The sequence below is a fragment of the Anas acuta genome, chromosome 12 (genome assembly GCF_963932015.1).
Source record: "Anas acuta chromosome 12, bAnaAcu1.1, whole genome shotgun sequence".
NCBI lineage: Eukaryota > Metazoa > Chordata > Aves > Anseriformes > Anatidae > Anas > Anas acuta.
Window position 1 is genome coordinate 18876627 of NC_088990.1, and position 26495 is coordinate 18903121.

Genomic DNA, 26495 nt, shown 5'->3' on the forward strand with positions numbered 1-26495 from the left:
TAATCAAGATACATTATGTCACAAGACATGTTAATTTTATATTATAAAATTTTATTTGCTAAATGAAAGATAAATTGCAATAATGTGAAAGGATACTGAAAATTATTTTTGATTTAGAGCCAAGTCTGGGACTTCCCTGTGTAACATGGTAGATTTCCATGATAACTACATTAAAATATAAGAGGTAAATGGTCGTGCCATGCTGTATGAAATCAGTAAGTATTATGACGGTAATCTATCCACCAATTTTATTTTTATAACCTGATACATTTTATTTTAGGTTTCTAGGTTTGGAAGTAGTAACAAAGTTTTTAAAAAGTTGTTGTTGTTGTTGTTATTATTATTTAATTTCCAAATTAATACCTAGACCTAGATCAGGAAAAAAATAATAATTAAAAACAACAACAAGATATGTTGTATGTTGTGAATTTGGCTTCACAGTAAGTAGTTAATTGAATGCTTGCATCTTTGCAAAAGCCCTGGCCATAATAGAAAATTGAAAAGCTTCATATTTGCCTTTTTGATAATAAAGTAAAAAAAAAGGCAGAATATTTTTTATCTTGCAGAACAATATTTTGTCATTGGTAATCCAACATACATTGCTTTTCTAATTATTTTTTGTCATTCTCATTTTGACTATAGACTAAGTAATCTAAATTTTAAGAACATAGCATTACTGATATCCATTACCTTGTAAGGCACGAGTAACATAGGGAGGTTCTTCAAGCTATAAAATGTCATCTGTGTCCTTATGCTCTTGTAGCTGCATTCAATGGCACAGAATTTTCCTTCATTATTTTCCTCAAAATGTAAAACCTCCTACTTATTTTTTCAATATTTCAGGTAGTGGCTGTGTATCTTCTGTAGTCTGTAGCAGAAATTAGGTTAGTACTGGTTGGTTTTAGCTTTCTTTCTCGTGTATTTCCCTAAGCTCAGTGTTTAGACTTGGTAATGGTATTTCAGCCTGCTTCTCTGGGATGCTTAGTGCCTTCCTCTACCTTAGGTGCTCAACTTGTTTAAGATCAAGCCCAGGATAAGCACATGAGCTGGGTTTTCCATACAGTCAGATCCCAAAGTTCATCTTGGGAACTGATGATTTACTGCTTTGAGAACACTAGTCTGGAGAGTTGTGCGTCTGCAGTAAATACGAAGCACAGAACTCGTTAATCAATGAGTATAGCCTATTATTTCCTTAAATGAGAAGGATTCTATGGTTAACAGTTCCCACAAGAATTTTAGGGCAACACTGTCCAGTATCAAATATTTGTATGCTGGTCAGACTTGATATTAGACCAGAAGTACTCTTTTCTATGATGGTTGGGAATCCACGGTTAGGAGACAGAAAGTTGTGCTCCTGCTTGTGATGTAAGTTTTCGACCTGGTTTAGGCATGGAGAAAGGAAGATTTTTTCTTCAAAATGTAAATGCTCAGTTCAAAAGGTAAATCTGCTCATTTTCTAACTCAAGTATTGCTTTAATGTTAATAAAGTAATGAAGAGGTAATGTTAACATTGATTAAACTGTTGATCATGCCAGCTTGACCACCGGAGCTCTGCACATCAGAACATGCATTACTGCTTGTCATTCTTTTAAGTTGTTACTCTTTAGACTGAATGATTTTAGAAGAAATATATTCTTCTTCCTTAGTTTTAACCTTAACGTTACATACGAAAAAGAATGCAGACTCAAACATTTAAAGCACTTATAAAAAGTCTCCTTTTAACTAATTTTACAGTATTAATGACTGAAAAGACCAGATAGTTTTCTTCTGGAAACCATTCATTTAAGAGTATGCCAGCTGCTCTCTAATCATTTTACAATCTGTTTTGCAATATATAGGACACTGAGATTTAAAATAATCTACTTTAGGACACTGAGATTTAATATAATCTAATTTACTGAATATTTCAGCATTTGGAAAGGATTTTCAGACTTTTCTGGGAGTTGTCTAAAATATTTAGCAGTTCCTAATTTGCAGAGTTTTTCTTTTTTTGTAATTTTGAAAAACAAGAGGAGATGTGAAAATACATTTTTTTGTTGTTGTTGATAAAGGGACTTTAAGCTTTTATTCAAATTCTGTAAATGAAAAGAAATTGTATCTATAGTTCTACAATATGTGTCATGGAATGATAAAAAGCTAGTTCATGTTTGCTTTGTAAAAATGCTTCATAATTTTTTGATGCAAAATAATAGTGAAGAACATGAAACTCTTCACTGATATTATGAACTCTCATAAAAGGTTTATAATTTTCTTCATCAATCGAATGCGGATCAAGTATAAGGTATATCCTTAATTATGTTATGGTATTTTTCAATAAAATTCCTCACTTTCAAGAAACTAACGTGTAAGGAAGAAATATTCTGTGATTAATTCTGACTCTGTAAAACATAACAGTACATCTGGAAGCTATCTTTAAAAACTCTTGAGTTATGCCATACTTAATGAAATTCTGATTAACAAATTTGCAATGGAAGTTAGAACAAAAAAAAACAACAACTGATGTTGAAAGGGATTGCAGCAACATTTAGTGAAAAGTAGTGATATGTTGTTCTGAAATATATGTGTATATATATATTTGGTTTATTCTGGAATACATTTTATACAGAATTTTATAATAAAGTATAATATTTTAGAATGACTCTATACCAACCTTTAAGTATAAGTGTTGGTTCTTTGGCTCTGATTTGTCATCCCAACTCTGGAGGTTGGGTATAATGGTGTCATGATTGAATAAACAGATCACACTTAAAATTATGCAAATATGTATAACTGCTCTATTGAAGTAAAAAAAATGAGAAATTATGTTTAATATTTAAAAAGCACTGGAGCCATGTCTGGTAGGTTAATCCTCTGCCTTGGTATAGTACATACATAACTCAGCATTTCAAGAAGCAAAATTATTATTTTATTTCCCAGCTGATCCACCTATATAATGTAGATACAGATAATGTAATGGAAATTCTCTAATTCTAGTCTTCACCATTAAAACAAGAACATGACCATCATTACAAGTACCAATTCAATCTGGAAAATTCTTATCTTCCTCTCGAGCACAGTTGTTCCTTATCAGACACTTTTAATACATTCTAGTGAGAAGTAATCAGTGTGGCAGTGTTCAAAAAGTTATGGTGGTGATATGATCTCATTGCTAAGAAGCTTCACTATTATAAAACAAACAAACAAACAAAAAACACAATAAAACTCATTCTTCTCACCTGAATATTTCCTTATCTAAAGCCTATTGTGTGTACCTTAGTTAGTTTCCTCAGATGATTTAAACTTTGTCTTCTACCTTACTATGTATCCTAAGTATTGATGATCATTATCTTTTTGGCTAAAACGTATAGAGTATTTATTGCTTAATTTCAGCTTTTCAGGCCCTTCATGTATATTTACATATAGAAAATATTATGCTGGAACATATGTGGCAAACAATGTATAGAATAAAATCAATGTCCTTTTGCCTCTCTGTACATAATAGCAATTTAATTTCAGCCAGCTTCTACCTTGCCCAATGCCAATGTCACTATTTGTATCCAAGCCTTGAGCTGTGTTATTAATGGTAAGATATTAAAAATAAAAGAAAATACAAGAAATAAAGTCAGGTTTGTTACTTTGTTGTGGACAGAGCCTTTCTCTGCCTCTTATATGTCTTCACGTGTAAAAGAAATAATTTTTAGTTTCTCCTAATTGTAAAGAAATGACCTATAGTTGTATTCAATACTAGGAATATGTAGCATACAGCAAAAATAATAATATTTATTTGTAGCATCTCTGGGTGAATTGAGAACATACTTATGATGCAGATGTGAAATCTGTTGTATCTCTGATATGAATTCAGAACATATTTATGATGCATATGTAAAACTTCCTGGTGATGAATGTTAATACTGCAGATTAAGACCCAAAATCAGTAAATGGAATATTTTCTTGTACATATAACTCCGGATTTCATGTCTAAGTACGCATCTGAAGAACTGAAGAATGTAAATTGATTGCAATGTATAGGGAGACTTTCGGTTAATGTCTTTTTTTCTTTTCTTTTTTTTTTTTTTTTTAGTGTGTAAGCATGATAGTGTCCAGATGTATGGGACATACAATTCAGGTGAGTATTCTGTTTATCTATAGTTTCCAGTCAACTGTTAGAAATATGTTTGTGCTGATGTCTGATCCTTGATTATTTCTAAATGTTTGACCAGAAATAGTCTTTGCAGTGTCTTGTGAAGTGTCTTTCAGCTGTCTGGGTTACAGCATAATCATCATATTGCTCATTGTCTCTTGGGTCAATGTTCAGGCCTCTGAGCTTAACCTGTGGAAGAAATGCTGAAGTTGTTTCTAAGAATATAATTTGAGGTAAAACTCTTTTTCTATTTGCTTTGAAGTGGATTAGTTACAAACCTTTGCAGACCCGAGAACTACAAAAATTTCATTGTATTTTCACAGGACAGATTAACGGCAAAAAAGATTATATGTCTTTCATCTTAAGATAAATACATATTTCTGAAGTACTTTAAAATTTAAAACTGCATTAGAAGCTTTTATTTGTAGGTTATCTCTGATTCAATCTGTCTTAATAGATTTATGTGCACAGTGTAAATTGATTCCTACTGAAAAGAAAGACTAGGAATAGAAAACACATTTTTATACTGATAGCTCAGTGTAATGGCCAGGAGAATGACTGTTTCATGGGTGACATGCTCTGTTGTATTTTCAGACCCTAAGAAGCAGAAGTGAAAGATGTTGCTAGTCTATCCTTAAATATATTGAAATCCTTGAGGACTGCCTTTGGAAATGGATGATTATGTTTAACTTGTTTTCCACTGATCAGAGGAAACTGAAAATTCAAACTATTATTTGATTTCCATTTTTTTTTTTTTTTAATACGCAAATAGTGGGTTTTTATTGTTTTTATAACTAAAGCATTTATACGCAAGAGTATAGTCTCCCTACATGCTACATGGCATCCCAAAGAGATGGAAAAGATAGATTCTCAAATGATGTGTTATGGCAGAACATAGTTGTAGGCAGCAGTTCAGATGAGGCTCTATTTCATTTAAAATATAAATGTAATAAAGGCTTGGGCAGCAGTAGGAAATTGTTATTGATTTCCATGCATGACACACCGCTGGCTTCTGACAAAAAGCTGATTACAGACACCTTCTGTTCAAGAAAGTATCCAAATATTCTGCCTGGGGCAGCCTCATAGATGGTGCTCAGCTGTCAGAGCCTTTGTGTGAGTACCCAGACGAGGCTAATGAATGGTGCACAGGCTGCCACGTCTTGGACAGACTGTGCATTAACTAGAAGCGCTGCAATGGTTTGCAGTTATGGGGTTGTTTTTCTTTGTATTTGTCAGTTGCTTGGGAAGTAATTGGCAACAAGAACTGGTAGGAAATGTTCTGATAAAATATCCAACAGATCAAGAAAGTTAGGCAGTTCCTCCAGTGGATGAGACTGGTGGGTCAGTTCCATTTATGGACCATGGAAGCTCCAGGTCACAGAACACAGGGGATTCTCATGACAAGTTTGCTCCAGAAGTGTGGACCCTGAATGTACTTGTCGCGTTAAAGGGGTGTAGCTGATTAACCATTACGGGCCCGGTTAGATTCAGAGTACTGAACCAGTCGGACATTCACCAAAAACACATTAACCGCCTGGGGGTCTAGTCAGACATTCACCAAAAACGCATTAACGGTCTGGGGGTCCGTTCGGACATTCACCAAAAACATATTAACCACCTGGGGGTCCATTCAGACATTCACCAAAAATGCATTAACCGTCTGGGGGTCTGGTTAGATTCAGAACACTGAACTATCACGGATAACCACCCTCACCCTAGTTGCATTAATGAGAGCTATCACAATGCAATCAAGTATGGTTTATTACAGCAACAGTTAATCAGGTTCTTTTGGATTGCCGGCGATAGTGACTGTCTGCAAAAGCAAGCTAGTATGCATGAAATACACAGGTGTTATAGGTGTTACAGATGTTACAGGTGTTATAGGTGTTGTAGGTGTTACAGACGTTATAGGTGTTACAGACGTTATAGATGTTACAGATGTTATAGATGTTATAGATGATATAGATGGTATAGATGTTACAGGTTTTGTAGGTGTTATAGGTGCTATAGGTGCGCAGCCTAGAAATAAACGCGTTAAAAGATTATAAGCAAGTATTCAGATGTCACCCAAAGGCGTCCCAATGGGGGGGGAAGAGAGGCTCAGCCCGTCGACTGATCCCAGGAGTCAGGAGGTCCTAAGGATGTTGTATGTCCTCGGATGGTATCTCCCCTGACAATGGTATCTTCCCTAACATCCCCTCTCTCTTGGGCCAATTTATATTATTTTCTATCTTCTAGGTGGAGCTTGAGTGGCTCTAGTCAAGCATATCTTAGTAATGATTGGTGTAGAGTTTTCTTGTCTCCGTTTAAAGTAATAGGCTCCGAGAAATTCAGGGCGCATGCTCAGTGAGGGGTGGTCGCACCTTGGAGGCGGGTAGCTTTTGGGATGGAGGTGTGTTTTGGTATTATAATGATACTATAATGAGCAAAAAGTACACTAGGGTACAGCATTTGTCAAAACATGACAGGTCTTTGGCTCAGGGTGGCAAAAAGTGCAGCTTTGTGCACAAGAACAATCGAGGCCCCACCTGATTACAGAGCCTAGCCGTGGTGTCTCCACTCCACTCTACGCTCCGTGCTGTTCCTTAGGGCTAGCACACCAAGTTTCCCCAGTGTGATAGCATCTAAGGTTGGGAGCCTAGGGAACGCTCAGGTAATGCAGTTATGCCCTACCATGAAAGCCTCTTCAATGTTGTACCTTTTCCTTAAAAATGTGAATGTTAGTTTTATTTTCCTAGTTACTTCAGGCATTTACACCACATAATCCACCCCGTGACTATAGTCACTCAAGCTTCACAACGGTTGAAATATGTCGGGGATATCACATACATTCTCGGATTGAGGTTTATCGAGTGTATGTACATTGTGTAGGGATGCTAAACGTTTCATCATAAACCAGAGTTTAACATAGAAACTAATTGTTAGTATAAAATATAATACGGTGAGTATTAGCAGAAAAATAACAGGGTGAAGCATCTTGTTGAAGATTCCCTTGGCAGCTGGCGACCATCCAAACAAAGTGTCCCACCAACGGTGTCTCTCATCTCTCTTTACTCTTTCCATCACTCGATGTATTTCTTGTGCATCATGATGGACAGTAATCAGAGTCTTTTGTCCATTTTCTCGGACCTGTGTCATCAGCTGCTTCAGGTCCTCATGTACCAGCAATTTCTTCACCAAGGTGAGGTTCTTTCCAATAGGAGTAGGCAGCAGTTCATGAAGCAGAATATAATTAGATGTAATAAGTTGGTAAGAAGTGACAGGAACTGAGTATTTAAAATCACATCCTAGAATTTTGGTAAAATTGCAAACACAAACGTTAAAGTGATTACTGGTATCTACCACTGTATTATCTACGACTATAGAATCACAATGAGTTCTCATACAAACACAACCTTTCCCGATATATACAAGTACAGTTTCAAGGGTTTCATTAGGATGTATCTCAAAGTGGCAAATATTTTGCTCAATGTCAAGACAAATGTCTTGAGATTCCAGTGTGTTACTTTCACAGGTGAAACCTTTTTGTTCACGCACAATGCATGCATTTACATCAATTGTTTGCCACTTTCCTCCCTTTTGATGGGCCCATACTTTATGCTCTTTAGGATAAAGTATAGTTCCATTATGATTGAGTCGTAATGCAATGATTGGATATACATTGTATATGGTGGCATTACTTACAGTAAGTATAAAGGCAACAATTTTATCATTTTCTGCATAATGGGTAAAGTTGACTAATTGCCACCACGCTTGAAATTCTTTTTCAAATTCTGAAGCATTATCCCAAATCAATTTTCAAATTTCAGTGGGCAAAGTTCCTCCTTCTCCCTCTCTAATAATTGCTGCTGCTACAGATTGTATCCATAACTGTGCTTGGATACAGCTCAAGGCAAGGGAGGTATTGCCTTGGGCTTTTTCAAGGGCATTTACAATTAATTGATGATCATTTTCCTCAATTTGTTCCCAATGGGGTAAAATATCTGATAGAAGCCATTGATTTGCTCCTAAAGCCAATAAGGATGATTTTATTGGTTGTTCCAATTTCCTTAGGTCATCTGTAGTAGCAGTTACTCTACTCATTAAGACCTCAGCATCAATGCTATTTAATATACCTAATCCTGTCCCTAATAACCCAGTTGCATCCCGTGGCATGCGCTGAGATTGTTTTAGAGAACGTCCATGTAACCATGCTAACCAGCCGGTGTAGGCAGTTCTCAGAAAGGTGGCACATTTTGAGTTAATTTCAGAGATATTAATGTGCAGCGCTAGCTCTACCCTTTTTAGGGACCAACTAGGGTTAAAGAGAATTTGTTGTTGTCCCACATTTTTAATTATGTAAGGACCTGTTTTGAAGATGGAGGGAGTTAGACCAATGGGGGGCTGAGTCGGTTCATTTTCAAGTACCTGCGGAGGCAGAGGCTTCTTATCCTTTGTAGTCGATGATGTTTCTGTGTTAACCATGAATTCAAATAATATTTCTGTGCCTCTGGAACCCCAAAGACAGTACACAATTATAGGTTTAGTGAAAGTAAAATTGTACCAGCAATCAAAATTTGGTTCTGTTATTTTAGTACAATCAGTACTATAATTTTGTGGTCTAGTAGAATCAGTGTATACTGTCTTAATTTCAGTCGGCCGATTATAAGTGGATCCATTAGTTATTCGACAACCAATTTGTATTAGCTGGCCAGATGTGGCTTGAAGTTCAGCCATTTTTAGAGAATCATTCCAACTCCATTCATCTTTCAAAAATATTTTGTTTCCTTGTAAAACTAAGGTGGATAAATTTAGGCCCCTTTTGTTCTGAGGTTTTCCAGTGACTGTGCTATACTGTGACAATACATGGTTAAATGCCATGGTGAAACACCTCAGCTCCATGCACAGCCACAGTAGCTAAGTTTCCTTTAAGGTCTGTAATTGCATCAAGGTCAGGGTAAAGCATAGCATCATTAATCCAAACTGTTGATTCGTCATCTTCCAGCTGTCCCTATACAGTTTGCTCAGGGTTCCTGTGAACACAAAAGAAAATAAAATATGCTCGGTTGTATTCAACTGGCAGGGTTAGAAAGAGGGTGAAATAGCAATCTTTGATTTCCCATGCACAGAAATATTTGGGAGTAGTTAGCACTATTGCTACTGTTAGAAACACAGAGGGCTTTCACTATCTCTGCCATGTTTGGAACTGTGGCAGTCAAAGGTGTAGTGTTAGCATTCAGCTGTCTGTATTCCACTGTAAAATGCCATTGCCTGGTTGGTTTCTTTACTGGCCACACTGGTGAATTGTAAGGTGAATTGGTCCTTTTAATAATGTCTCTTTTTTTTCAATTCTGTTACCACCGCGTCAACCCCCATAAGTGCTGCTGCTGACAAAAGATATTGCCGATCATTAATGATTTTAGCAGGGGATAAGGATATGGATGTTTGTAACAGGCTTAGTCTCACGGTGCCTGAATCCCTTTGATGTGTCGCGAAACTCCACACAGTTCCATCAGGGAGTTTCCACATACGACCATGCAGTATGTCAAATCCTAAAATATTAGTGTATGCAGAACCAACTAATACTTCTACCCTGGTAAATTTTTGTTCTTCTGGCAACCAGAGTGAAATTTTTGCAGTGGGGCATTGTTTTTCCACACCATTGATTCCCGTGAATTTAACCCTGCGTTGACCAGGTTCATGGGTCGTTAACCCATGTTCAGGGTTTGTGCTGTCTCGTGCGTAATTACTGATATTTGGGTCCTGGTATCAATAAGAAAATTTACCAATATTTTTTTGGGGTTCAACAGGAATGGCAATGATAGGGTCAGAGTGTTCATTAGAGAGCCATTGAATTGCTAATACCTGCAAGAGCAGACAAGCATTGGGACGGGCTGCCCAGGGAAGCGGTCGAGTCACTGTCGCTGAGGGTGTTCAAGGAAAAGTTGGACCTGGTGCACAGAGACATGCTTTAGTGGGTGACATTGGGGGTTGAGTGATGGTTGGACCAGATGATCTTGGAGGTCTTTTCCAACCCTAATGGTTCTATGATTCTGTGCTACACTGATGAGAGGCTAGAGCCTGAGCTGGAAAACATCATGTGGAACAAGGCAGATAAGGCCGCAATTTGCGATGTCCTGTAGTTCTGCCACCTAACCTAACCCATAAAAGTGGCCTAAGAGAAAGCTGGAGATGGGCTCTGTCAGGGAGGGTAGTGATGGAACAAGGAATAATGGCTTTGAACAAATGGAGGGGAGATTTAGACTAGATGCCATGTGAGGAAGAAGTTCTTCACTCAGAGGATAAAGCACACATGGGCATTGGGGCTGAAGATGCACCGCGCTTTTGTCCTTTTCCGTAAACAATAGAATGAAATTCCATAAAAAGCAGCGTTAAAAATAAACCCAGGGCACAGGATGCGAGGTGGAGGGCAATCCCTGTGGCCGAGGGGCAGCCTTTCTCTCTGGCAAGCCAAACGGCCCGGGGAAGCCAGCCCCACACAAGGGGCCCTCAGCTACCCCAAACTGGCCACGCACGGGCCCCTGCATCACAGAGGCTTCCTGAGGTCACAGTGGCCACCACTGCCCCGCCCTTGCTGCGGGCCCTATAAAAGCGGACCCCCGCCGCTGGCCCGGCACTCGCTGAGCTTCGAGGCCCTCTGAGAGCCGGCATTGGCGGCAGGAGGAAGAGCCAAAGCAGCAAGGCGAGAGGCGGCCCTCGTTGGTGTGAGCGGGCAGCGACGCAGGCCCAGTGAGCACCAGTAACGAAGGCAGCTGTTAAGGAGAAGGAGATGGAGGAGAGTTATGGGTGGAGGCAGAGCGCCGGCGGCACGACCGACACCAGTGCCCAAGGCAGCTCTGGCACCCAGGCCACCGACACCCTGAAGTGGTACCATGGGTACCGCAAGGATGTGAGGAACAGGCCAGCCCCCCAGCCACACAGTGACAGGGGGCCTGGGCCTTCTTCCAGTCCAAATGGCAGCGTGAGGAACCAGCAGGACCAGCGGCCAGACCACCACCAGGAGCGCGGGTGCAACAACAACGCGCAACGCAGTGTGGGGCCCAAGCACGGCCAGAAGGAAGATGGCAGCGTGGGGCCCAGAAACGGAAACGAGGCGCAGAGTGGAACAGGACCTGGGCGTGAAAATGAACAACCCCATGGCTCAGCACCCCAGCCGAGAAAGTGCACGGAAAAAAGGCATCACATAGAGCCAGCTCTCGTCAAGGACAGGCTCAAACTTCAGCAAGGCCAAGCCGTGCGCTGTCCCTCCCCTAAACGAGACAACGACTCGGGCCATGGGCCTTCCAATTCACCCAATGACGGGATGGGGCAAAGGCAGGAACATCGGGCAGGCAGCCACACGGAGCAGAGGGGCGCCCATGGAGCAAGCCCAGACACCTACCGGCGGTACCGCTGGCACCGCAGCGATGTGAGGAACAGGCCATCCCCTCCACCACACAACGACGGGGGGCCTGGGCCTTCCCAGAGCCACTACAGCGGCAAGGGGCAAAGGCACGTCCATTGGGCAGACAGCCCCATGCAGCAGAGGCGTGCCCAGAGTCCCCAGCACAGTGCAGGATCCAGGCATGGCCAGAAACCTGACGGCAGCATTGGAGCCGCAAATGCAAATCCACCTCGCAGTGTCACGGGATCTTGGCGTGCAAGTGAACGACCCCGTGGCTCGGCACCCCAGCCTGAAAGGTCTTCTGAGGGAAGGCATTGCGTGCAGCCAGGACCAAGCAAGGACAAGCTCCGACACATGCAAGTCCAAGCCGTGAGTCGCCCTTCCCCTAGACGAGACAGCAGCTCGGGGAATGGGTCTTCCAGCTCACGCCACGATGGCACAAGGCGAAGGCAGGAACATCAGCCAGCCAGCCACACAGAGCAGAGGCGTGCCCATGGAGCAAGCCCAGACAGCTACCGGCGGTACCACTGGCACCGCAGCGATGCGAGGAACAGGCCATCCCCTCCACCACACAGCGACGGGGGCCCTGGGCATTCCCACAGCCACCACAGTGGCAAGGGGCAAATGGAGGACTATTGGGCAGACAGACACGGGGAGCACAGGCATTCCTACACCAGGGAAACCAGTGCAGGACCCAGCCACGGCCACAGATCAGATGCCGGCAGTGGTGGCACGAAGGAAAATCAAGCCAACGGAGGCACGGCACCAAGGAGTGCAAGCGGACGAGCCCCTGGATCTGCTCCCTGGCCTGAAAACATGCCAGGTGGACGACAGCCCGTTTGGGCAGTGCCAGGCAAGGACTGGCTTTGCCTTCTGCCCAGCACTGTGGAGCCGATGGAGACGGATCCGCCAGGAGACGAGGAGGAGCCGATGGAGGTGGATCCACCTCCGCCAGAACTGAGCTGGGACCCCCGCGGCGCGTCCTTGCTCTCTACTCTCCAAGCGCACAAGGAGCGTCGCAAGAGTGCCCGCCTAGTCCCCTACTTGTTGTCGCGCCGGCTCCATCGCAAGCATTAGCTTGCGATGGAGCCCCCAAACACCATGGACATGCCTACCTGCAGGACGTCCCGCCAATAAACCACTCTGTTGCTAATTCTCAGGGGTTGTGTGTGTGTGTTTCTTTCCCATCCCCCAGCCCTTGTGCCAGAGGCGCCATCCCTTCTGCACAGAGCCTCGAGGAAGAGCACAAGAGAGGACCCAGCTGCCTTCGATCTGCTGCGCTGGGGTGACAGGAAGAGTCCCCGAGGGCCACCACGCACCTCTAATATTTGTGAAAATAGACCGAGGGAGGGGTGAAAATAGGAGTGTGTAAGCGATGATAGGTGGCTAAATTCTTCTCCTAGGAATGGGTTTCTCTAGCTGAGTGATTGGTAACAACAGTCGTGGAGAAGGCTGAGGTACTCAGCAATTTCTTTGCCTCCATCTGCACTGGTAGATGGGCTTCCCAAGTCTTTCATGGCCCTGAACCCATAGGTGGAGGCTGGGAGATCAAAGTCCCACCCACTATAAGTGAAGAGCAGGTTCAAGACCTCCTGATGGATCTCAGCAGGGACGCCTGGTGTGGTAGTTAAAAACACTCCAGGTCCCCAAAAGCCACCTGCTTCTTCCTCACTCAACATAATTCGATCTCCTCCTTCAAGAGAAACTCGCCACACATATTCCACTTCCGATTCCCCTGGTCGCCTTGAGAACTTCTCCTGTATTTTAATCAACTCCGCCGGTGACCACGGAATCGTTCGCACAGTAGTGCGGATTTCATCATTGTCATCAACAGTAGTCTCAGTCTTAACCAAAGGTCTCAAGGAAATCGATTGAGGTTCAGAGCCAGAAACCTCTTCAACACCATCATCATCGTCAAACCAGATATCACCATCCCAACTTTCAGGGTCTGCATTATACAACAGTCTACGAATCTGCTTAACCGGAGCACAAGGCTGTATTTTAGTTAACAGATGACTAACCCTCTCCAGCAATTGTTTAAGATAATTATTTTCACTCACAAGTTTATCCACTCTGACTCCTAATGCTTTTCCTGTCTCCCTTTCAAAGGCCAATGATGACTTCAATATTTCATTCTCTGATTTCAAAGCGGTATGTTCCGCATCAGAGATCAGTTTGGGAGCAGGAGTTTCTTTAGCTTCTTGCTGAGCCCAAGTCAAACAAGCTCCTAACACAGCACAAATCGCACCTTTACCCTTTCTTTGACCAATCTTTCGTGAAGCCTGACACTGCTCAATGCGCTCCACCACCTTTTCCTCATCTTTCCAAAACTTTTGGGAAAACTCCTTCCCTGCCTGGGAAGGGGCACATTTATATTTTTGCAGAAGTTTATCCATAGCAATCCTGCTGACTACGCCAAATTTACCGTCGCGTTAAAGGGGTGTAGCTGATTAACCGTTACGAGCCCGGTTAGATTCAGAGTACTGAACCAGTCGGACATTCACCAAAAATGCATTAACGGTCTGGGGGTCCGTTCGGACATTCACCAAAAACGTATTAACCACCTGGGGGTCCGTTCAGACATTCACCAAAAATGCATTAACCGTCTGGGGGTCTGGTTAGATTCAGAACACTGAACGATCACGGATAACCACCCTCACCCTAGTTGCATTAATGAGAGCTATCACAATGCAATCAAGTATGGTTTATTACAGCAACGGATAATCAGGTTCTTTTGGATTGCCGGCGATAGTGACTGTCTGCAAAAGCAAGCTAGTATGCATGAAATACACAGGTGTTATAGGTGTTACAGATGTTACAGGTGTTATAGGTGTTGTAGGTGTTACAGACGTTATAGTTGTTATAGATGTTATAGATGGTATAGATGTTACAGGTGTTGTAGGTGTTATAGGTGTTATAGGTGCTATAGGTGCTATAGGTGCGCAGCCCAGAAATAAATGCTAATACCTGCAAGAGCAGACAAGCATTGGGACGGGCTGCCCAGGGAAGCGGTCGAGTCACTGTCGCTGAGGGTGTTCAAGGAAAAGTTGGACCTGGTGCACAGAGACATGCTTTAGTGGGTGACATTGGGGGTTGAGTGATGGTTGGACCAGATGATCTTGGAGGTCTTTTCCAACCCTAATGGTTCTATGATTCTGTGCTACACTGATGAGAGGCTAGAGCCTGAGCTGGAAAACATCATGTGGAACAAGGCAGATAAGGCCGCAATTTGCGATGTCCTGTAGTTCTGCCACCTAACCTAACCCATAAAAGTGGCCTAAGAGAAAGCTGGAGATGGGCTCTGTCAGGGAGGGTAGTGATGGAACAAGGAATAATGGCTTTGAACAAATGGAGGGGAGATTTAGACTAGATGCCATGTGAGGAAGAAGTTCTTCACTCAGAGGATAAAGCACACATGGGCATTGGGGCTGAAGATGCACCGCGCTTTTGTCCTTTTCCGTAAACAATAGAATGAAATTCCATAAAAAGCAGCGTTAAAAATAAACCCAGGGCACAGGATGCGAGGTGGAGGGCAATCCCTGTGGCCGAGGGGCAGCCTTTCTCTCTGGCAAGCCAAACGGCCCGGGGAAGCCAGCCCCACACAAGGGGCCCTCAGCTACCCCAAACTGGCCACGCACGGGCCCCTGCATCACAGAGGCTTCCTGAGGTCACAGTGGCCACCACTGCCCCGCCCTTGCTGCGGGCCCTATAAAAGCGGACCCCCGCCGCTGGCCCGGCACTCGCTGAGCTTCGAGGCCCTCTGAGAGCCGGCATTGGCGGCAGGAGGAAGAGCCAAAGCAGCAAGGCGAGAGGCGGCCCTCGTTGGTGTGAGCGGGCAGCGACGCAGGCCCAGTGAGCACCAGTAACGAAGGCAGCTGTTAAGGAGAAGGAGATGGAGGAGAGTTATGGGTGGAGGCAGAGCGCCGGCGGCACGACCGACACCAGTGCCCAAGGCAGCTCTGGCACCCAGGCCACCGACACCCTGAAGTGGTACCATGGGTACCGCAAGGATGTGAGGAACAGGCCAGCCCCCCAGCCACACAGTGACAGGGGGCCTGGGCCTTCTTCCAGTCCAAATGGCAGCGTGAGGAACCAGCAGGACCAGCGGCCAGACCACCACCAGGAGCGCGGGTGCAACAACAACGCGCAACGCAGTGTGGGGCCCAAGCACGGCCAGAAGGAAGATGGCAGCGTGGGGCCCAGAAACGGAAACGAGGCGCAGAGTGGAACAGGACCTGGGCGTGAAAATGAACAACCCCATGGCTCAGCACCCCAGCCGAGAAAGTGCACGGAAAAAAGGCATCACATAGAGCCAGCTCTCGTCAAGGACAGGCTCAAACTTCAGCAAGGCCAAGCCGTGCGCTGTCCCTCCCCTAAACGAGACAACGACTCGGGCCATGGGCCTTCCAATTCACCCAATGACGGGATGGGGCAAAGGCAGGAACATCGGGCAGGCAGCCACACGGAGCAGAGGGGCGCCCATGGAGCAAGCCCAGACACCTACCGGCGGTACCGCTGGCACCGCAGCGATGTGAGGAACAGGCCATCCCCTCCACCACACAACGACGGGGGGCCTGGGCCTTCCCAGAGCCACTACAGCGGCAAGGGGCAAAGGCACGTCCATTGGGCAGACAGCCCCATGCAGCAGAGGCGTGCCCAGAGTCCCCAGCACAGTGCAGGATCCAGGCATGGCCAGAAACCTGACGGCAGCATTGGAGCCGCAAATGCAAATCCACCTCGCAGTGTCACGGGATCTTGGCGTGCAAGTGAACGACCCCGTGGCTCGGCACCCCAGCCTGAAAGGTCTTCTGAGGGAAGGCATTGCGTGCAGCCAGGACCAAGCAAGGACAAGCTCCGACACATGCAAGTCCAAGCCGTGAGTCGCCCTTCCCCTAGACGAGACAGCAGCTCGGGGAATGGGTCTTCCAGCTCACGCCACGATGGCACAAGGCGAAGGCAGGAACATCAGCCAGCCAGCCACACAGAGCAGAGGCGTGCCCATGGAGCAAGCCCAGACAGCTACCGGCGGTACCACTGGCACCGCAGCGATGCGAGGAACAGGCCATCCCCTCCACCACACAGCGACGGGGGCCCTGGGCATTCCCACAGCCACCACAGTGGCAAGGGGCAAATGGAGGACTATTGGGCAGACAGACACGGGGAGCACAGGCATTCCTACACCAGGGAAACCAGTGCAGGACCCAGCCACGGCCACAGATCAGATGCCGGCAGTGGTGGCACGAAGGAAAATCAAGCCAACGGAGGCACGGCACCAAGGAGTGCAAGCGGACGAGCCCCTGGATCTGCTCCCTGGCCTGAAAACATGCCAGGTGGACGACAGCCCGTTTGGGCAGTGCCAGGCAAGGACTGGCTTTGCCTTCTGCCCAGCACTGTGGAGCCGATGGAGACGGATCCGCCAGGAGACGAGGAGGAGCCGATGGAGGTGGATCCACCTCCGCCAGAACTGAGCTGGGACCCCCGCGGCGCGTCCTTGCTCTCTACTCTCCAAGCGCACAAGGAGCGTCGCAAGAGTGCCCGCCTAGTCCCCTACTTGTTGTCGCGCCGGCTCCATCGCAAGCATTAGCTTGCGATGGAGCCCCCAAACACCATGGACATGCCTACCTGCAGGACGTCCCGCCAATAAACCACTCTGTTGCTAATTCTCAGGGGTTGTGTGTGTGTGTTTCTTTCCCATCCCCCAGCCCTTGTGCCAGAGGCGCCATCCCTTCTGCACAGAGCCTCGAGGAAGAGCACAAGAGAGGACCCAGCTGCCTTCGATCTGCTGCGCTGGGGTGACAGGAAGAGTCCCCGAGGGCCACCACGCACCTCTAATATTTGTGAAAATAGACCGAGGGAGGGGTGAAAATAGGAGTGTGTAAGCGATGATAGGTGGCTAAATTCTTCTCCTAGGAATGGGTTTCTCTAGCTGAGTGATTGGTAACAACAGTCGTGGAGAAGGCTGAGGTACTCAGCAATTTCTTTGCCTCCATCTGCACTGGTAGATGGGCTTCCCAAGTCTTTCATGGCCCTGAACCCATAGGTGGAGGCTGGGAGATCAAAGTCCCACCCACTATAAGTGAAGAGCAGGTTCAAGACCTCCTGATGGATCTCAGCAGGGACGCCTGGTGTGGTAGTTAAAAACACTCCAGGTCCCCAAAAGCCACCTGCTTCTTCCTCACTCAACATAATTCGATCTCCTCCTTCAAGAGAAACTCGCCACACATATTCCACTTCCGATTCCCCTGGTCGCCTTGAGAACTTCTCCTGTATTTTAATCAACTCCGCCGGTGACCACGGAATCGTTCGCACAGTAGTGCGGATTTCATCATTGTCATCAACAGTAGTCTCAGTCTTAACCAAAGGTCTCAAGGAAATCGATTGAGGTTCAGAGCCAGAAACCTCTTCAACACCATCATCATCGTCAAACCAGATATCACCATCCCAACTTTCAGGGTCTGCATTATACAACAGTCTACGAATCTGCTTAACCGGAGCACAAGGCTGTATTTTAGTTAACAGATGACTAACCCTCTCCAGCAATTGTTTAAGATAATTATTTTCACTCACAAGTTTATCCACTCTGACTCCTAATGCTTTTCCTGTCTCCCTTTCAAAGGCCAATGATGACTTCAATATTTCATTCTCTGATTTCAAAGCGGTATGTTCCGCATCAGAGATCAGTTTGGGAGCAGGAGTTTCTTTAGCTTCTTGCTGAGCCCAAGTCAAACAAGCTCCTAACACAGCACAAATCGCACCTTTACCCTTTCTTTGACCAATCTTTCGTGAAGCCTGACACTGCTCAATGCGCTCCACCACCTTTTCCTCATCTTTCCAAAACTTTTGGGAAAACTCCTTCCCTGCCTGGGAAGGGGCACATTTATATTTTTGCAGAAGTTTATCCATAGCAATCCTGCTGACTACGCCAAATTTACCGTCGCGTTAAAGGGGTGTAGCTGATTAACCGTTACGAGCCCGGTTAGATTCAGAGTACTGAACCAGTCGGACATTCACCAAAAATGCATTAACGGTCTGGGGGTCCGTTCGGACATTCACCAAAAACGTATTAACCACCTGGGGGTCCGTTCAGACATTCACCAAAAATGCATTAACCGTCTGGGGGTCTGGTTAGATTCAGAACACTGAACGATCACGGATAACCACCCTCACCCTAGTTGCATTAATGAGAGCTATCACAATGCAATCAAGTATGGTTTATTACAGCAACGGATAATCAGGTTCTTTTGGATTGCCGGCGATAGTGACTGTCTGCAAAAGCAAGCTAGTATGCATGAAATACACAGGTGTTATAGGTGTTACAGATGTTACAGGTGTTATAGGTGTTGTAGGTGTTACAGACGTTATAGTTGTTATAGATGTTATAGATGGTATAGATGTTACAGGTGTTGTAGGTGTTATAGGTGTTATAGGTGCTATAGGTGCTATAGGTGCGCAGCCCAGAAATAAATGCTAATACCTGCAAGAGCAGACAAGCATTGGGACGGGCTGCCCAGGGAAGCGGTCGAGTCACTGTCGCTGAGGGTGTTCAAGGAAAAGTTGGACCTGGTGCACAGAGACATGCTTTAGTGGGTGACATTGGGGGTTGAGTGATGGTTGGACCAGATGATCTTGGAGGTCTTTTCCAACCCTAATGGTTCTATGATTCTGTGCTACACTGATGAGAGGCTAGAGCCTGAGCTGGAAAACATCATGTGGAACAAGGCAGATAAGGCCGCAATTTGCGATGTCCTGTAGTTCTGCCACCTAACCTAACCCATAAAAGTGGCCTAAGAGAAAGCTGGAGATGGGCTCTGTCAGGGAGGGTAGTGATGGAACAAGGAATAATGGCTTTGAACAAATGGAGGGGAGATTTAGACTAGATGCCATGTGAGGAAGAAGTTCTTCACTCAGAGGATAAAGCACACATGGGCATTGGGGCTGAAGATGCACCGCGCTTTTGTCCTTTTCCGTAAACAATAGAATGAAATTCCATAAAAAGCAGCGTTAAAAATAAACCCAGGGCACAGGATGCGAGGTGGAGGGCAATCCCTGTGGCCGAGGGGCAGCCTTTCTCTCTGGCAAGCCAAACGGCCCGGGGAAGCCAGCCCCACACAAGGGGCCCTCAGCTACCCCAAACTGGCCACGCACGGGCCCCTGCATCACAGAGGCTTCCTGAGGTCACAGTGGCCACCACTGCCCCGCCCTTGCTGCGGGCCCTATAAAAGCGGACCCCCGCCGCTGGCCCGGCACTCGCTGAGCTTCGAGGCCCTCTGAGAGCCGGCATTGGCGGCAGGAGGAAGAGCCAAAGCAGCAAGGCGAGAGGCGGCCCTCGTTGGTGTGAGCGGGCAGCGACGCAGGCCCAGTGAGCACCAGTAACGAAGGCAGCTGTTAAGGAGAAGGAGATGGAGGAGAGTTATGGGTGGAGGCAGAGCGCCGGCGGCACGACCGACACCAGTGCCCAAGGCAGCTCTGGCACCCAGGCCACCGACACCCTGAAGTGGTACCATGGGTACCGCAAGGATGTGAGGAACAGGCCAGCCCCCCAGCCACACAGTGACAGGGGGCCTGGGCCTTCTTCCAGTCCAAATGGCAGCGTGAGGAACCAGCAGGACCAGCGGCCAGACCACCACCAGGAGCGCGGGTGCAACAACAACGCGCAACGCAGTGTGGGGCCCAAGCACGGCCAGAAGGAAGATGGCAGCGTGGGGCCCAGAAACGGAAACGAGGCGCAGAGTGGAACAGGACCTGGGCGTGAAAATGAACAACCCCATGGCTCAGCACCCCAGCCGAGAAAGTGCACGGAAAAAAGGCATCACATAGAGCCAGCTCTCGTCAAGGACAGGCTCAAACTTCAGCAAGGCCAAGCCGTGCGCTGTCCCTCCCCTAAACGAGACAACGACTCGGGCCATGGGCCTTCCAATTCACCCAATGACGGGATGGGGCAAAGGCAGGAACATCGGGCAGGCAGCCACACGGAGCAGAGGGGCGCCCATGGAGCAAGCCCAGACACCTACCGGCGGTACCGCTGGCACCGCAGCGATGTGAGGAACAGGCCATCCCCTCCACCACACAACGACGGGGGGCCTGGGCCTTCCCAGAGCCACTACAGCGGCAAGGGGCAAAGGCACGTCCATTGGGCAGACAGCCCCATGCAGCAGAGGCGTGCCCAGAGTCCCCAGCACAGTGCAGGATCCAGGCATGGCCAGAAACCTGACGGCAGCATTGGAGCCGCAAATGCAAATCCACCTCGCAGTGTCACGGGATCTTGGCGTGCAAGTGAACGACCCCGTGGCTCGGCACCCCAGCCTGAAAGGTCTTCTGAGGGAAGGCATTGCGTGCAGCCAGGACCAAGCAAGGACAAGCTCCGACACATGCAAGTCCAAGCCGTGAGTCGCCCTTCCCCTAGACGAGACAGCAGCTCGGGGAATGGGTCTTCCAGCTCACGCCACGATGGCACAAGGCGAAGGCAGGAACATCAGCCAGCCAGCCACACAGAGCAGAGGCGTGCCCATGGAGCAAGCCCAGACAGCTACCGGCGGTACCACTGGCACCGCAGCGATGCGAGGAACAGGCCATCCCCTCCACCACACAGCGACGGGGGCCCTGGGCATTCCCACAGCCACCACAGTGGCAAGGGGCAAATGGAGGACTATTGGGCAGACAGACACGGGGAGCACAGGCATTCCTACACCAGGGAAACCAGTGCAGGACCCAGCCACGGCCACAGATCAGATGCCGGCAGTGGTGGCACGAAGGAAAATCAAGCCAACGGAGGCACGGCACCAAGGAGTGCAAGCGGACGAGCCCCTGGATCTGCTCCCTGGCCTGAAAACATGCCAGGTGGACGACAGCCCGTTTGGGCAGTGCCAGGCAAGGACTGGCTTTGCCTTCTGCCCAGCACTGTGGAGCCGATGGAGACGGATCCGCCAGGAGACGAGGAGGAGCCGATGGAGGTGGATCCACCTCCGCCAGAACTGAGCTGGGACCCCCGCGGCGCGTCCTTGCTCTCTACTCTCCAAGCGCACAAGGAGCGTCGCAAGAGTGCCCGCCTAGTCCCCTACTTGTTGTCGCGCCGGCTCCATCGCAAGCATTAGCTTGCGATGGAGCCCCCAAACACCATGGACATGCCTACCTGCAGGACGTCCCGCCAATAAACCACTCTGTTGCTAATTCTCAGGGGTTGTGTGTGTGTGTTTCTTTCCCATCCCCCAGCCCTTGTGCCAGAGGCGCCATCCCTTCTGCACAGAGCCTCGAGGAAGAGCACAAGAGAGGACCCAGCTGCCTTCGATCTGCTGCGCTGGGGTGACAGGAAGAGTCCCCGAGGGCCACCACGCACCTCTAATATTTGTGAAAATAGACCGAGGGAGGGGTGAAAATAGGAGTGTGTAAGCGATGATAGGTGGCTAAATTCTTCTCCTAGGAATGGGTTTCTCTAGCTGAGTGATTGGTAACAACAGTCGTGGAGAAGGCTGAGGTACTCAGCAATTTCTTTGCCTCCATCTGCACTGGTAGATGGGCTTCCCAAGTCTTTCATGGCCCTGAACCCATAGGTGGAGGCTGGGAGATCAAAGTCCCACCCACTATAAGTGAAGAGCAGGTTCAAGACCTCCTGATGGATCTCAGCAGGGACGCCTGGTGTGGTAGTTAAAAACACTCCAGGTCCCCAAAAGCCACCTGCTTCTTCCTCACTCAACATAATTCGATCTCCTCCTTCAAGAGAAACTCGCCACACATATTCCACTTCCGATTCCCCTGGTCGCCTTGAGAACTTCTCCTGTATTTTAATCAACTCCGCCGGTGACCACGGAATCGTTCGCACAGTAGTGCGGATTTCATCATTGTCATCAACAGTAGTCTCAGTCTTAACCAAAGGTCTCAAGGAAATCGATTGAGGTTCAGAGCCAGAAACCTCTTCAACACCATCATCATCGTCAAACCAGATATCACCATCCCAACTTTCAGGGTCTGCATTATACAACAGTCTACGAATCTGCTTAACCGGAGCACAAGGCTGTATTTTAGTTAACAGATGACTAACCCTCTCCAGCAATTGTTTAAGATAATTATTTTCACTCACAAGTTTATCCACTCTGACTCCTAATGCTTTTCCTGTCTCCCTTTCAAAGGCCAATGATGACTTCAATATTTCATTCTCTGATTTCAAAGCGGTATGTTCCGCATCAGAGATCAGTTTGGGAGCAGGAGTTTCTTTAGCTTCTTGCTGAGCCCAAGTCAAACAAGCTCCTAACACAGCACAAATCGCACCTTTACCCTTTCTTTGACCAATCTTTCGTGAAGCCTGACACTGCTCAATGCGCTCCACCACCTTTTCCTCATCTTTCCAAAACTTTTGGGAAAACTCCTTCCCTGCCTGGGAAGGGGCACATTTATATTTTTGCAGAAGTTTATCCATAGCAATCCTGCTGACTACGCCAAATTTACCGTCGCGTTAAAGGGGTGTAGCTGATTAACCGTTACGAGCCCGGTTAGATTCAGAGTACTGAACCAGTCGGACATTCACCAAAAACGCATTAACGGTCTGGGGGTCCGTTCGGACATTCACCAAAAACGTATTAACCACCTGGGGGTCCGTTCAGACATTCACCAAAAATGCATTAACCGTCTGGGGGTCTGGTTAGATTCAGAACACTGAACGATCACGGATAACCACCCTCACCCTAGTTGCATTAATGAGAGCTATCACAATGCAATCAAGTATGGTTTATTACAGCAACGGATAATCAGGTTCTTTTGGATTGCCGGCGATAGTGACTGTCTGCAAAAGCAAGCTAGTATGCATGAAATACACAGGTGTTATAGGTGTTACAGATGTTACAGGTGTTATAGGTGTTGTAGGTGTTACAGACGTTATAGTTGTTATAGATGTTATAGATGGTATAGATGTTACAGGTGTTGTAGGTGTTATAGGTGTTATAGGTGCTATAGGTGCTATAGGTGCGCAGCCCAGAAATAAATGCTAATACCTGCAAGAGCAGACAAGCATTGGGACGGGCTGCCCAGGGAAGCGGTCGAGTCACTGTCGCTGAGGGTGTTCAAGGAAAAGTTGGACCTGGTGCACAGAGACATGCTTTAGTGGGTGACATTGGGGGTTGAGTGATGGTTGGACCAGATGATCTTGGAGGTCTTTTCCAACCCTAATGGTTCTATGATTCTGTGCTACACTGATGAGAGGCTAGAGCCTGAGCTGGAAAACATCATGTGGAACAAGGCAGATAAGGCCGCAATTTGCGATGTCCTGTAGTTCTGCCACCTAACCTAACCCATAAAAGTGGCCTAAGAGAAAGCTGGAGATGGGCTCTGTCAGGGAGGGTAGTGATGGAACAAGGAATAATGGCTTTGAACAAATGGAGGGGAGATTTAGACTAGATGCCATGTGAGGAAGAAGTTCTTCACTCAGAGGATAAAGCACACATGGGCATTGGGGCTGAAGATGCACCGCGCTTTTGTCCTTTTCCGTAAACAATAGAATGAAATTCCATAAAAAGCAGCGTTAAAAATAAACCCAGGGCACAGGATGCGAGGTGGAGGGCAATCCCTGTGGCCGAGGGGCAGCCTTTCTCTCTGGCAAGCCAAACGGCCCGGGGAAGCCAGCCCCACACAAGGGGCCCTCAGCTACCCCAAACTGGCCACGCACGGGCCCCTGCATCACAGAGGCTTCCTGAGGTCACAGTGGCCACCACTGCCCCGCCCTTGCTGCGGGCCCTATAAAAGCGGACCCCCGCCGCTGGCCCGGCACTCGCTGAGCTTCGAGGCCCTCTGAGAGCCGGCATTGGCGGCAGGAGGAAGAGCCAAAGCAGCAAGGCGAGAGGCGGCCCTCGTTGGTGTGAGCGGGCAGCGACGCAGGCCCAGTGAGCACCAGTAACGAAGGCAGCTGTTAAGGAGAAGGAGATGGAGGAGAGTTATGGGTGGAGGCAGAGCGCCGGCGGCACGACCGACACCAGTGCCCAAGGCAGCTCTGGCACCCAGGCCACCGACACCCTGAAGTGGTACCATGGGTACCGCAAGGATGTGAGGAACAGGCCAGCCCCCCAGCCACACAGTGACAGGGGGCCTGGGCCTTCTTCCAGTCCAAATGGCAGCGTGAGGAACCAGCAGGACCAGCGGCCAGACCACCACCAGGAGCGCGGGTGCAACAACAACGCGCAACGCAGTGTGGGGCCCAAGCACGGCCAGAAGGAAGATGGCAGCGTGGGGCCCAGAAACGGAAACGAGGCGCAGAGTGGAACAGGACCTGGGCGTGAAAATGAACAACCCCATGGCTCAGCACCCCAGCCGAGAAAGTGCACGGAAAAAAGGCATCACATAGAGCCAGCTCTCGTCAAGGACAGGCTCAAACTTCAGCAAGGCCAAGCCGTGCGCTGTCCCTCCCCTAAACGAGACAACGACTCGGGCCATGGGCCTTCCAATTCACCCAATGACGGGATGGGGCAAAGGCAGGAACATCGGGCAGGCAGCCACACGGAGCAGAGGGGCGCCCATGGAGCAAGCCCAGACACCTACCGGCGGTACCGCTGGCACCGCAGCGATGTGAGGAACAGGCCATCCCCTCCACCACACAACGACGGGGGGCCTGGGCCTTCCCAGAGCCACTACAGCGGCAAGGGGCAAAGGCACGTCCATTGGGCAGACAGCCCCATGCAGCAGAGGCGTGCCCAGAGTCCCCAGCACAGTGCAGGATCCAGGCATGGCCAGAAACCTGACGGCAGCATTGGAGCCGCAAATGCAAATCCACCTCGCAGTGTCACGGGATCTTGGCGTGCAAGTGAACGACCCCGTGGCTCGGCACCCCAGCCTGAAAGGTCTTCTGAGGGAAGGCATTGCGTGCAGCCAGGACCAAGCAAGGACAAGCTCCGACACATGCAAGTCCAAGCCGTGAGTCGCCCTTCCCCTAGACGAGACAGCAGCTCGGGGAATGGGTCTTCCAGCTCACGCCACGATGGCACAAGGCGAAGGCAGGAACATCAGCCAGCCAGCCACACAGAGCAGAGGCGTGCCCATGGAGCAAGCCCAGACAGCTACCGGCGGTACCACTGGCACCGCAGCGATGCGAGGAACAGGCCATCCCCTCCACCACACAGCGACGGGGGCCCTGGGCATTCCCACAGCCACCACAGTGGCAAGGGGCAAATGGAGGACTATTGGGCAGACAGACACGGGGAGCACAGGCATTCCTACACCAGGGAAACCAGTGCAGGACCCAGCCACGGCCACAGATCAGATGCCGGCAGTGGTGGCACGAAGGAAAATCAAGCCAACGGAGGCACGGCACCAAGGAGTGCAAGCGGACAAGCCCCTGGATCTGCTCCCTGGCCTGAAAACATGCCAGGTGGACGACAGCCCGTTTGGGCAGTGCCAGGCAAGGACTGGCTTTGCCTTCTGCCCAGCACTGTGGAGCCGATGGAGACGGATCCGCCAGGAGACGAGGAGGAGCCGATGGAGGTGGATCCACCTCCGCCAGAACTGAGCTGGGACCCCCGCGGCGCGTCCTTGCTCTCTACTCTCCAAGCGCACAAGGAGCGTCGCAAGAGTGCCCGCCTAGTCCCCTACTTGTTGTCGCGCCGGCTCCATCGCAAGCATTAGCTTGCGATGGAGCCCCCAAACACCATGGACATGCCTACCTGCAGGACGTCCCGCCAATAAACCACTCTGTTGCTAATTCTCAGGGGTTGTGTGTGTGTGTTTCTTTCCCATCCCCCAGCCCTTGTGCCAGAGGCGCCATCCCTTCTGCACAGAGCCTCGAGGAAGAGCACAAGAGAGGACCCAGCTGCCTTCGATCTGCTGCGCTGGGGTGACAGGAAGAGTCCCCGAGGGCCACCACGCACCTCTAATATTTGTGAAAATAGACCGAGGGAGGGGTGAAAATAGGAGTGTGTAAGCGATGATAGGTGGCTAAATTCTTCTCCTAGGAATGGGTTTCTCTAGCTGAGTGATTGGTAACAACAGTCGTGGAGAAGGCTGAGGTACTCAGCAATT

The 26495-nt window shown here is 48.3% G+C and overlaps 1 long non-coding RNA gene across 2 annotated transcripts in view; it reads left to right on the forward strand.

Moving 5' to 3' along the window:
- Positions 1 to 4057: 4057 nt before the first annotated feature.
- LOC137862849 (uncharacterized) overlaps positions 4058 to 26495 on the forward strand; it is a 115066-nt gene continuing 92628 nt past the window's right edge. The window contains exon 1 of one of the 2 annotated variants that reach the window (XR_011100553.1): positions 4058 to 4105. This is a non-coding gene — a long non-coding RNA (uncharacterized lncRNA). The remainder of the gene's footprint in view (positions 4106 to 26495) is intronic. The other variant, XR_011100552.1, reaches the window with a different exon arrangement.